At 40.5% G+C, this 13678-nt stretch overlaps 1 protein-coding gene and 1 pseudogene across 1 annotated transcript in view; one reads left to right on the top strand and one right to left on the bottom strand.

The window, feature by feature from the left end:
• Positions 1 to 13678, bottom strand: part of TMEM116 (transmembrane protein 116) — a 136640-nt gene that overhangs the window by 71211 nt on the left and 51751 nt on the right. The window lies entirely within an intron of this gene.
• LOC782308 (large ribosomal subunit protein uL22-like) lies at positions 11618 to 12435 on the top strand (annotated as a pseudogene).

Here is a 13678-nt window from a genome sequence, read left to right as displayed (position 1 = left end):
GAAACAGAGGAGTACAGCAACGGAAAGGAATGAATCACAGTGGCACACAAAAGCACCTAGTAAGCTTAAATACTACTGTGGAACTAAAGAGGCTTTGCATTAACACTGCATTCATCTGGCTTCATATCAAGTGAAGAGGGAAAATGGGAAGCACTTTCAAAAGGTCAAAATAAGGGTCTACAGAAGCCCCCTCCTCCACAAAAGCAGTGGTAACACTGGCAAAAACAGTCAACAGTCAACTTTTTTGCAAGTGTGGAAACTGTCTAGGTCATACAACAACAAAACAGCTCAATCTTGGTGAGAGCAGTGAGGTGTGTGAACTTTTAACTACCCAACTTCCCATAGCCGTCTCCTCAGGTGCCCACGAGTCATCTCAAGTACAGCTCAACTGCATCGTCTCAACTGCAACGGCTGTGAAAACAGGCAAGCCTGGTAGAATGGACAGAACGGTCTGGAGCTCCCTCAAAGCCTACCCATAGCATGACTACTAGTTTGTGTGTCTGGCAGGCTCCTGGAGAATCCCCATTCAGGAAACCTGTGTTCCTATAAACCTCATAGGAGAAAGCGTAAGGCAAAAGTTTCACGGCACTGGATTTGGCAAAGGTTTCTCAGCTATGACACCAAAAGCACAGAAACCGAAGAAAAACAGACAAGATGGACTTTAGGAAAATACTTAAATTTTGTGCATCCAAAATTACTATAATATTCACAGAGTGAAAAAGGCCACCACAGAATGAGAGAAAAATAGTTGCCAATCATATATCTGATAAGGAACTACTATCCAAAATACATAGGCGAAAACTCCTAAAACTCAACAACAAAAAACCACAAGCCTGATTCAAAACATGGGCAAAGGACTCAAATGGAAATTTCTCCAAAAGAAGATACACAAATGACCTTTCGCATATGAAAAGATGCTCGATGTCACGCATCCTTAGGGAAATGTCAAGCTGAACTACAATGAGATGCCACCTCATATCCATTAGCATGACCACTACAAAAAACAAAAGAAAACAGAAAAAGAACAATGTTGGAGAGGAGGTGGAGAAAACTGGAACACTTGTGCCCTAACTGGTGGGAGGTAAAATGCTACAGCTGCTGTGGAATGGTAATGGTAGCTCCTGAAAGAATATTAAAAATAGAATGACCATGTGATCCAGCAAGTTCAACTTCTAGGTATAAGCCCAGAAGGATGCAAAGCAGGATCCCAAAGAGAGCTTTGTATGTCCATACATGTAATGTTCAGAGCAGCATTATTCACAACAGCTTAAAATGTGGAAAGCAACCTGAGTGCCCACAGAGGGGTGAATGGAGAAGTGAAAGGTGGGCTGTACATACAAATGGAATATTAATTCACCGCCATAAAAAGAGGGAAAGTCTGCAAACTGGCCACAACATGGATGGATCTTGAGGATATTATGCTAAGTGAAATAAGCCCCCCCCTTGGTCGCAAGAAGACAAATACTGTCAGATTCCACTTAAATGATGTACTTGTGTAGTAAAATCATACAGACAGAAAGTAGGATAGAGGTTGCTAGGGGCGAAGGGAAAGAAGATAATGGGGATTTATACTTTAATGAGTATAGTTTCATTTTTACATAACGAAAAGAGTCCTGGAGATGGACAGTGGTAAGAATTGATGCTTTTGAACTGTGGTGCTGCAGAAGACTCTTGAGAGTCCCTTGGACTGCAAGGAGATCCAACGGTTTTTAATTATACATTAAATAACTTACTGCTTTTCCACATTTAAATTTGAACTCTTCACATGTGTCTATTGACATCAACATCCTTGTCTTGGGCTAATTTTTCCAGGTACCAGAATCTTTTTAAGGAAATTCCATCTTTCATCTAAGTTGTTTAACATATACCACTATTTGTACCTGCATTTACTATTATCACTTGGATTTTCAAGCAACAGCTACCTACTATATGAGAACAACTATTTATGTGACTCATTGTTCTAATTTGGCCTTTTATAAATGTTCATTCAAGAAATGAGTTTTTTAAAACAAAAAATAAAACCCTGTTCAGATTAGATATCTCTTCAGATTCCATGTGGTATATTTATTGAGTCTATTTTCTTCTGGGACTCTAGGTGGACTATATCCAGTAAGTCAGAAGACCCCAATTATACCCGCGTTCCCCATCCTGAACCCTCCTCCCTCCGACAGGGAACGCGGGTATACCTGTGGCGGATTCATTTCGATATTTGGCAAAACTAATACAATATTGTAAAGTTTAAAAATAAAATAAAATTAAAATAAAAAAAAAGAAGACCCCAATTAACCCAGGGTCAAGGGGCTAGTGTTTCAGTCATTTAACTTTTCAATTCTGGCAGATGTTGGTGAGTATGCTCAGTTGTGTCCAACTCTTTGTGACCTCATGCACTGTAATCCACCACCCCTCTGTCCATGTAATTCTCTAGGCAAGAATACTGGAGTAGGTTGCCGTTTCCTACTCCAGGGCATCTTCCCCACCTAGGAATCAAATCCGTGTCTCCTCTGTCTCCTGCATTGGCAGGTGGATTCTTTACCACTGCACCACCTGGGAAGATGTTTTAACACTGATATATTACATACTCAATTTATTATTTCCCAGGATCTCCAGGTCCTTTCTATAGCCATACTCCCCACTTTTTTTGTTGTTTCCATTTTTTATTCCTTTTCTTTAACTCTTTATTACAAGGATCACTCTTATAGAAGTATATGTGGACTTAAAGTGAAAAAATCAAATGTATCCAAGAATAAAAAACACAGTTTCTTTTCCCATCCAGTTTTTATTCTTTAGTTTTTTTTTTTTTTTTTTGACTGCACTTAGCAGCATATGGGATTTTAGTTCCCTGATCACTGACTGAATGCTTGAACCCACGTCCCTTGCATCTGAAGTACCAAGTCTAAGTCACTGAATTACCACCGAAGTCCCTACCCATACTCCCTTTTTAATAAAAGTATTTCTTTTTCTCCTTGCTGTTGTTCAGTCAATCAGCCGTGTCTCTTTATGACCCAAGGGGCTACAGCACGCCAGGCTTCCCTGTCCTTCACCATCTCCTGGAGTTAGCTCAAACTCATGTCTGCTGAGTCGGTGATGCCATCCAACCATCTCATCCTCTGTTGTCCCCTTCTCCTCCTGCCTTCAATCTTTCCCAGCATCAGGGTCTTTTCTAATAAGTCAGTTCTTCACATCAGGTGGCCAAAGCACTGGAGCTTCAGCTTCAGCTTCAGCATCAGTCCTTGCAGTGAATATTCAGGGTTGATTTCCTTTAGGATTGACTGGTTTGGTTTCCTTGCAGTCCAAGGGACTCTGAAGAGCCTTCTCCAACACCACAGTTCAATTCTTTGGCACTCTGCCTTTTTTATTGTCCAGCTCACACATCTGTACATAACTACTGGAAAAACCACAGCTTTGACTATATGGATCTTTGAAGGCAAAGTAGTGTCTCTGCTTTTTAATATGCTGTCTAGGTTTGTCACTGCTTTCCTTCCAAGGAGCCAGTGTTTTTAATTTCATGGCTACAGTCACCGACTGCAGTGATTTTGGAGCCCAAGAAAATAAAGTTTGTCACTGTTTCCATTGTTTCCCCATCTATTTGCCATGAAATGATGGAACTGGATGCATGATCTTTTTTTTTTTTTTTTTGAATGTTGAGTTTTAAGCCCGCTTTTCACTCTCCTCTTTCACCTTCTTCAAGAGGCTCTTTAATTCCTCACTTTCTGCCATAAGGGTGGTTTCATCTGCATATTTGAGGTTATTGATATATTTCCTGGCAATCTTGATTTCAGCTTGTGTTTCTACCAGCTCGGCATTTCACGTGATATACTCTGCATATAAGTTAAATAAGCAGGGTGACACTACACAGCCCTGACATGCTCCTCTCCCAATTTTGAACCAGTTCATTATTCCACGTCTGGTTCTAACTGTTGCTACTTGACCTGCATACAGGTTTCACAGGAGGCTGGTAAGGTGGTCTAGTATTCCCATCTCTTTAAGAATTTTTCACTGTTTGTTGTTACCTACGCAGTCAAAGGCTTTAGCATAGTAAATGACGCAGAAGTAGATTCTGTTCTGGAATTCTCTAGTTTTCTCTACGCTCCCAACAAATGTTGGCAATTTGATCTCTGGTTCCTCTGCCTTTTCTAAATCCAGCTTGAACATCTGGAAGCTCTTGGTTCACATTCTGTTGAAGCCTAGCTTGTAGGATTTTGAGCATTACTTTACTAGCACGTGAAATGAGTGCATTTGTGCGGTAGTTTGAACATTCTTTGACCGCCTTTCTTTGGGATTGGAATGAAAACTGACCTTTTCCAGTTCTGCGGCCACTGCTGAGTTTACCAAATTTGCTGGCATACTGAGTGCAGCACTTTCACAGCATCATCTTTTAGGATCTGAAGTGGCTCAGTTGGAATTCCATCACCTCCACTAGCTTTGTTCGTCATGATGCTTCTGAAGGCCCACTTGACTTCACACTCCAGGATGTCTGGCTCTAGGTGAGTGATCATGCCATCGAGGTCATCTGGGGTATTAAGACCTCTTTTTGTACAGTTCTTCTGTGTATTCTTAACACCTCTTCTTAATATTTCTGCTTCTGTTAGGTCCATAATGTTTCTGTCCTTTATTGTGCCCATCTTGCATGAAATCTTCCTTTGGTATCTCTAATTTTCTTGAAAAGATCTCTAGTCTTTCCCATTCTATTGTTTTCCTCTATTTCTTTGCATTGATTACTGAGGAAGGCTTTCTTATCTCTCCTTGCTGTTCTTTGGAACTCTGCATTCAGATAGGTATTCCTTTCCTTTTCTCCTTTGCCTTTAGCTTCTCTTCTTTTCTCAGCTATTTGCAAGGCCTCCTCAGACAACCATTTTGCCTTTTTGCATTTCTTTTCTTGGGGCTGGTCTTGATCACTGCCTCCTGTACAATGTCATGTCTTGATCACAGCCTCCTGTACAATGTCATGAACCTCTGACCATAGTTCTTCAGGTACTCTATCAGATCTAATCCCTGACTCTATTTGTCACTTCCACTGCATAGTTGTAAGGGATTTGATTTAGGTCATACCTGAATGGCCTAGTGGTTTTCCCTACATTCTTCAATTTAAGCCTGATTTTCTCAATAAGGAGTTTATGATCTGAGCCACAGTCAGCTCCTGGTCTTGTTTTTGCAAACTGTATAGAGCTTCTCCATCACTGGCTGCAAAGAATATAATCAATCTAATAGTAATATTGACCATCTGGTGATGCCCACGTGCAGAGTCATCTCTTGTGTTGTTGGAAGCGGGTGTTTGCTATGACCAACACGTTCTCTCGGCAAAACTCTAATAGCCTTTGTCCTGCTTCATTTTGTACTCCAAGGCCAAACTTACCTGTTACTCCAGGTATCTCCTGACTTCCTACTTTTGCATTCCATTTCCCTATAATGAAAAGGACATCTTTTTTTGGTGTTAGTTCTCGAAGGTCTTGTAGTCTTTATAGAACAATTTAACTTCTGCTTCTTTGGCATTAGTGGTTGGGGCATAGACTTGGATTACTGTGATATTGAGTGGTATGCCTTGGAAATGAACTGAGATTATTCTGTTGTTTTTGAGATTGCACTCAAGGACTGCATTTCAGACTGTCTTGTTGACTATGAGGGCTATTCCATTCTTCTAAGGGATTCTTGTCCAAGTAGTAGATATAATGGTCATCTGAATTAAATTTGCCCATTTCTGTCCATTTTAGTTCAGATTCCTAAAATGTCGATGTTCTCTCTTGCCATCTCCTGTTTGACCACTTCCAATTTACCTTAATTCATGAACCTAACATTCCAGGTTCCTATGAAACACTGTTTTTTATAGCATGAGATTTTACTTTCACCACCAGACACATCCACTACTGGGCGCTGTTTCCACTTTGCCTCAGGCTCTTCATTTCTTCTGGAGCTATTTCTCTGCTCTTCTCCAGTAAGCATATTGGATACCTACTGACCTGAGGGGTTCATCTTTCAGTGTCATATTTTTTGCCTCTTTATACTGTTCATGGGGTTCTCAAGCCAAGAGTGCTGAAGTGGTTTCAATTCCTTTCTCAAATGGATCACATTTTATCAGAACTCTCCACCATGACCTCTCCATCTTGGGTGGCCCTTTTCCCCCTGTATTGTGCTATGCTTAGTCGCTCAGTCATGTCCAACATTTTGTGACCCCGTGGACTGTAGCCCGCCTGGCTCCTCTGTCCATGCGGATTCTCCAGGCAAGAATACTGGTGTGGGTTAACATGCCCTCCTCCAGGGGATCTTCCCAACCCAGGGATTGAACCCATGTTTTCCACATTGCAGTGGATTCTTGACCATCTGAGCCACCATGGAAGCCTAAGAATACTGGAGTGGGTAGCATATCCCTTCTCCAGGGAATCTTTCCAACCCAGGAATCGAACTACAGTCTCCTGAATTACAGGTAGATTCTTTACCAGCTGAGCTACCAGGAAAGGCCCCCTTTTCTCCTAGAGAATGTTTAATTCCCTTCTTTTAATATTCCTTGGATGAATTTCATACCTTCAGATGTGTCATGTCTGATGAACATTACCTAGTTATAAAAGTGCATTTATACTTATTTTATATAGTACAGAGGCCTCTACCACAGTGCTTAGTACATGTATTAAACTAAAATTTTGTCTTTTCTATTTTTCCTTTTTTCTTTATTGAAACAACTTGTTGGCTGACATCATAAGGAATTTCTACAATTACAAGTAATAGCTTTAGATCTACTAGATACTTCTCTGTGAAGAAAGCACAAAGCAAGTATAATATTAACACTATTCATTCTGTGCCAAGAACTGTGTTAAACATACTATATTCATTGTCTTAATTTAATCCTCCTAACCACCCTATGAAACCTCCATCTTTCATGAGGAAACAGACCAAGGAGAATTTTCTCTAGAGATAGTAAGTAGTGGTATTTGCATATTTTCCAAAGTGTGACTCAATGTACAATTTCCAATACTTCCTGAACCTCTTCCTTCAGTAAAAAGTAACAGGGAAGACCTTCAAAATGTCCTTAACTAACTTCTACTACATATGAATCCACAAATTGTGTAGTCATTATTGATGAAAATGTCTTTCCTCATATTATATCCATTATGGTGTGGCAGATTACCATCTTATTCAATGCTGTGGGCCCAGCATATTGTACATGCTTAATAAGTGTTTACCAAGTGAAGGATTTAATCTTAAAATATAGGGCCAAATTCATTCTTGGGCCAGGATGCCTCTTAACACTCCCTAACACAACCAAAATCTTGCTCAGATTTAATACTGCTAAATTACTTACAGACAGACAAATAAGACATTAAAAGTTTATAAAACCCCACACTTCAATCAAAGATAGACTATGGTAGGGGTGTACTCAGATGCTCAGTCATCTCTGACTCTTTGTGCCTCCATGGACTGTATAGCCTACCAGGCTCCTCTGTCCATAGCATTCTTTTGGCAAGAATACTGGAGTAGGCTGCCATTTCCTCCTCCAGGAGATCTTCCAAACCCAGGGATAATATTTGTATATTTTGTGAAATGATCACCATAAGAAATCTAGTTAATATTCATTACCACACATCATTACAATTTTCTTATGTTGAGAACTTTTAAGATCTACTCTTAGCAACTTTTGGAGAAGGAAATGACAACCCACTTCAGTATTCTTTCCTGGAGAATCCCATGGACAGAGGAGCCTGGTGGGCTAAAGTCCACAGGGTTACAAGAGTCAGACATGACTTTAGCAACTAAACCACCACCAACACCTGAGCAACTTTCAAATACACAATATAGTAGTACTAACCATAGTTACCATGATGTAAATTATATTCCCAGGACATTTTAACTGGAAGTTTGCCCCTTTTGACCACCTTCATCCATTTCACCAAGCCCCCACACCCCGCCCCTGGCAACCACTGATTTGTTCTCTATGAGTTCAACTTTTTGTTTTGTTTCTTTTAGAAATGTTGTTGTTGTTCAGACGCTACATTGTGTCCGACTCTTTCTGACCCCATGGACTGTAGCACACCAGGCCTCCCTGTCCCTCACCATCTTCTGGCGTTTGCTCAAGTTCATGTCCATTGAATTGGTCGGTAATGCTATCTAACCACCTCGTCCTCTGTCACCTCCTTCTCCTGCCCTCAATCTTTCCCAGTATCAGGGTCTTTTTCAATGAGTTGGCACCTTGCATCAGGTGGCCAAAGTATTGGAGCTTAAGCTTCAGCATCAGTCCTTCCAATGAGTATTCAGGGTTACTTTCCTTTAGGATTGACTGGTTTGATCTCCTTGCTGTCCAAGGGACTCTCAAGACTCTTCTCCAGCATCACAACTGTAAAGTATCAATTGTTCAGCACTTAGCTTTCTTTATGGTCCAACTTTCACATCTGTACATGACTACTGGAGAGACCACATAGCTTTGACTATGTCAGACCTTTGTCAGCAAAGTGATGTCTTTGAAATATATATAAGTGAGACAATAAGGTATTTGCCTTTCTTTTGTAACTTATTAGCATAATGCCTTCAAAGTCCATCTATGTTGTCACAAACAGCAAGAGTTCCTTCTTTTTATGGCTGAGTAACATTGTGCGTGTGTATGTGTGTGTGTAACATATTTTTTTAAATTTAGCTGTGTTGGGTCTTAGTTGCAGCACACAGGATCTAGTTCCCTCACCGGGGATTGAAGCCGGGCCCCTTACATTGGGAACATGGAGTCTTTTTTTTTTTTTTTGGAAGTTGTGATGACAACTAGTATCTTAGTCACATGAAAAAGTTTATCTACTAAATGATGCAGGAAGAAACAACAGGCTTGTGCCACGTGGTGGCATCTAACAGACACCAGCAGGTGTTCCTGTCTTGTTGCTGGGTAGTCATTGTTTCACATTTTAGTTCACTGGCCACGGACACCTGTGTTTTTGCATGTATTGCTCAGGCCACAAAAATCTCCATTAGAACGTTTGAGTTCCGAGGAGTGGTTAACTCCAAATTAGCCCACATACTGCCCTTTTACCTCTGTGGCAGGAACTAGTCTTTTAAGTGTTTCAGATACTATAGATATAAGATTCATGATGTAGGGTTCCTGCTCCTTGGAGTTCACCAAGGTTGGGTGTCTTCTCACTGGAGGTTTGTCGTTTCCAAATCAAGCATTATAGCTACAGTTGATTGAGCATAGACCATATGGCAGGCACTGTTCTAAGCACTTTCATATTTTATCTCGCCATTTCCACAATAGTCCTATGAGGTACCCACTGTCATTGGCCCCACTCTCCCCATGAAGAATCTGAGGGGTTAAGCAATTTGCCTAAGGTCACATGGTAGGTAAGAAGGGTATACAGGTGTCTGAGCAGGTCTGTCTGAAGCTAAAGTCAAGTATTCTCAACAACTGTGTTTCACAGCAGAAGGTAGAATTGCTGGCCTTTGTGAGCAATGTGAGTATAACGTGGAAATGCAAATCACTGCTGTGGTGCATCTCTGGGCCCTAAGCTCTGGGTTGGACTAGTTCAGGGCCTCTACTGGAGATTCAGGTCAACTTTCAAAGTGAGCTTGAAAGGAACAAGGAGAAGTAGAGGGAGAAGTGGGGAGGAAAGAAAGAGAGGGAGAAATTTGCAGCCTTCATTAAGCATACTCTAGTGGCATTAGAGTATGCTTATGCGACTAGAGTATGCTTAATGAAGGCTGCAAATTTCTCCCTCCCTTTCTTTCCTCTCCCCCTCTACTCTAGTGGCATTAGGAGAAGGCAATGGCACCCCACTCCAGTACTCCTGCCTGGAAAATCCCATGGACGGAGGAGCCTGGTAGGCTGCAGTCCATGGGGTCGCTGAGGGTTGGACACAACTGAGCGACTTCACTTTCATTTTTCACTTTTATGCATTGGAGAAGGAAATGGCAACCCACTCCAGTGTTCTTGCCTGGAGAATCCCAGGGACGGGGGAGCCTGGTGGGCTGCCGTCTATGGGGTCACACAGAGTCGGACACAACTGAAATGACTTAGCAGCAGCAGCAGCAGTGGCCTTAAGGCACGCTCCTTTTTCTGTTTCAGCTAAATGGTGGCCCCCTTATGATGAAAGAATCCCCAAATCGCCCATTTGGAAGAAGCTGAATATTTTATATTGAATAATTTTATACTGAATAATTTATATATATACAGAAATGATTTTATAGACCTGTTTCCTCATTACCGTTGATGAGGCTTTGGGTTGCAGAGGGGAATGCAGAGTCTGAACCAATGGACCACCAGAGAAGTCCTGTATAACATTTTCTAATTCATTCATCCACTGATAGATGACACCTAAATTTCTTCTATGTCTTGGCAATTGTAAACAATGCTGCAATGAACATGGTGGTGCAGATATCTTTCTTTGTTGGCATTTTGTTTCCTTTGGATAAATGTCCAGAAGTGGACTGCTGGATCATACGGTAGTTTTACTTTTAACTTTTGAGGAACCTCCATAATGCTTGCCATAGTGGCTGCACCAGTTGCATAGCCATCAACAGTGTTCCTTTTTTTCCACATCCTCGCCAAAACTTATTTATTGTCATTTTGATAACAAGTGTGAAGTGATATCTCATTGTGGTTTTGATTTGCATTTCTGAGGAGATTAGTGATGCTGAGCACCTTTTCACGGACCTGTTGGCCATCTTTATGTCTTCTTTGGAAAAATGTCTATTCAGATCCTCTGTCCATTTTTAAATTGGATTTTTTTTTTGTTACATTCATCAGAGAAGATAAACAAACATGACAGACATTTTTGCTAAATTCACTGCAGATGGTGACTGCAGCCATGAAATTAAAAGATGCTTGCTCCTTGGAAGAAAAGTTATTATCAACCTAGACAGCATATTAAAAAGCATAGACATTACTTTGCCAACAAAGGTCCGTCTAGTCAAAGTTATGGTTTTTCCAGTAGTCATGTATGGATGTGAGAGTTGGACTATAAAGAAAGCTGAATACCAAAGAGTTGATGCTTTTGAACTGTGGTGTTGGAGAAGACTCTTGAGAGTTCCTAGGACTGCAAGGAGATCCAACCAGTCCATCCTAAAGGAAATCAGTCCTGAATATTCATTGGAAGGACTGATGCTGAAGCTGAAACTCCAATACTTTGGCCACGTGATGTGAAGAACTGACTTATTTGAAAAGACCCGGATGCTGGGAAAGACTGAAGGCGGGAGGAGAAGTGGACGACAGAGGAGGAGATGGTTGGATGGGATCACCAACTCAATGGACATGAGTTTGAGTAAGCTCCAGGAGTTGTTGATGGACAGGGAGGCCTGGCGTGCTGCAGTCCATAGAGTCACAAAGAGTCGGCAACACGACTGAGCAACTGAACTGAACGTAACAGTATTGATGAATCTTGAAAATATTATGCTAAGTGAAAAGAGCCAGTCAGAAAAGGACACAAATTGTATGATTCCATCTATATTAAATGCCTAGAATAGACAAATTCATAGGAAAAGCTGAGGTGGAAGAAGCTGAGGCAGAGAGCGGGTAATTAGGTACAATACTAAGTACTTTGGTCACACGTACTGTAGTCATAAGTACAACTGGCGCAAAAACATTTGGAAATAAACATAACCTTGTACTTGGTGGAAACAGATACATAAGGAAAGTAGGTATTAAAGTACAGCCTACTTCCTTTTCCGGTAAGCGGCCTGAGGTGATCCCTAAAAATGGTGCGCTATTCACTTGACCCAGAAAATCCCACAAAATCATGCAAATCAAGAGGTTCAAATCTTCGTGTTCACTTTAAGAACACTCATGAAACTGCCCAGGCCATAAAGGGTATGCATATCCGAAAAGCCACCAAGTATCTGAAGGATGACACTTTAAAGAAGCAGTGTGTGCCATTCCGTCATTACAACAGTGTAGTTGGTATGTGTGCACAGGCCAAACAGTGGGGCTGGATGCAGGGTCGGAGGCCCAAAAAGAGTGCTGAATTTTCACTACACACGCTCAAAAATGCAGAGAGTCATGCTGAACTTAAGGGCTTAGATGTAGACTCTCTGGTCATTGAGCACATCCAAGTGAACAAAGCCCCCAAGATGCAGCGCAGGACTTAGAGAGCTCACGGTCGGATCAACCCCTACATGAGCTCTCCCTGCCACATTGAGATGATCCTTACTGAAAAAGAGCAGATTGTTCCTAAACCAGAAGAGGAGGTTGCACAGAAGAAAAAGATCCCAGAAGAAACTGAAGAAACAAAACTTATGGCCCGGGAATAAATGCTGCAAAAAATAAATGCAAATAAAAGTAAAAAAAAAAAATTAAAAAAAATAAAGTACAGCCTACTAATGCTAAATGTCCAGTGAGTTGTGATTATCACTGTGTTTTACAGAAAGAATGGAGAACATCAGTTAATGAAATGAACAGGTAAGTAAAAGGTAAGAGGACTTCCAATATATACCAAAATGTTAATGCTAAATGATTATGTCAGGCATTATAGGATACTTCGAAACAATTACAGGTAGTCTCATTCAAAACTTATAATGTCAATCAGGCTGCAGTTTAAATATGTGTCTTGAAAAGACAGTCTCTTCAGCAAGTGCTATTGGGAAAGCTGAACAGTGCATGTAAATCAATGAAGTTAGAACCCACCATGACACTATAACCAAAAGTAAACTCAAAATGGCTTAAAGACTTAAATATCACACTTGACACCATAAAACTCCTAGAAGAGAACATAGGCAAAACATTCTCTGACTAAATCATAGCCACACTTAGGTCAGTCTCCCTAGGCAATAGAAATAAAAGCAAAAATAAACAAATGGGACCTAATCAAACTCAAAAGCTTTTGAACAGCAAAAGAAACCATGCACAAAATTAAAAAGACAACCTATGAACTGGGAGATAATATTCTTTAATGATGCAACTGACAAGGGCTTAATTTCCAAAATACATAAATAGCTCATATAATTCAATAACAAAAAACCAAACAACCCAATCAAGAAATGGGCAGAAACACTAAAGAAATGTTTCTCCAAAGAAGATATACAGATGTCCAACAGGCACACGGAAAGATGCTCAACATCACTGATTAGCAGACAAAGGAAAATCAACAAGGTACCACTTCATGTCAGTCAGAATGGCCATCATTAAAAAGTCTAAAAGTAATAAATGCTAGAGAGGGTGTGGAAAAAAGTGAACCCTCTCACAATGTTGGTGAGAATGTAAATTGGCACAGTCACAATGGAAAACAGCATGAAGCCTCCTTAAAAAACTAAAAATAGAGTTGTCATATGATCCAGAAATCCCACTCCTGGGCATATATCCAGACAAAATTCTAATTTAAAAAGACACATGCACTTCACTGTTCACAGCAGCATTATTTACAATAGCCAAGACATGGAAGCAACCTGTGTCCATTGATAGATGAATGGATAAAGAAGATATGAAATATACACACACACACAATACACACACACACACACACACACACACACACACAATGGAATACTATTCAGCCATAAAAATAACATCATTTGCAGCAACTAGGATGGGCCTAGAGGTTATCACACTGAGTGAAAGGGAATAACATATGATACCATATGATATCATTTATATGTGGAATCTAAAATATACAAAATGAATTATTTATGAAACTGTTTTCAGACTCACACACATATAAAACAAACTTATAGTTACCAAAGGGAAAAGTGAGAAGGAGAGGGATAAATTAGAAGTTTGAGATTAGCA

Source organism: Bos taurus, chromosome 17, assembly GCF_002263795.3.
Source record: "Bos taurus isolate L1 Dominette 01449 registration number 42190680 breed Hereford chromosome 17, ARS-UCD2.0, whole genome shotgun sequence".
NCBI lineage: Eukaryota > Metazoa > Chordata > Mammalia > Artiodactyla > Bovidae > Bos > Bos taurus.
This window is presented reverse-complemented; position numbering and strand designations above follow the sequence as displayed.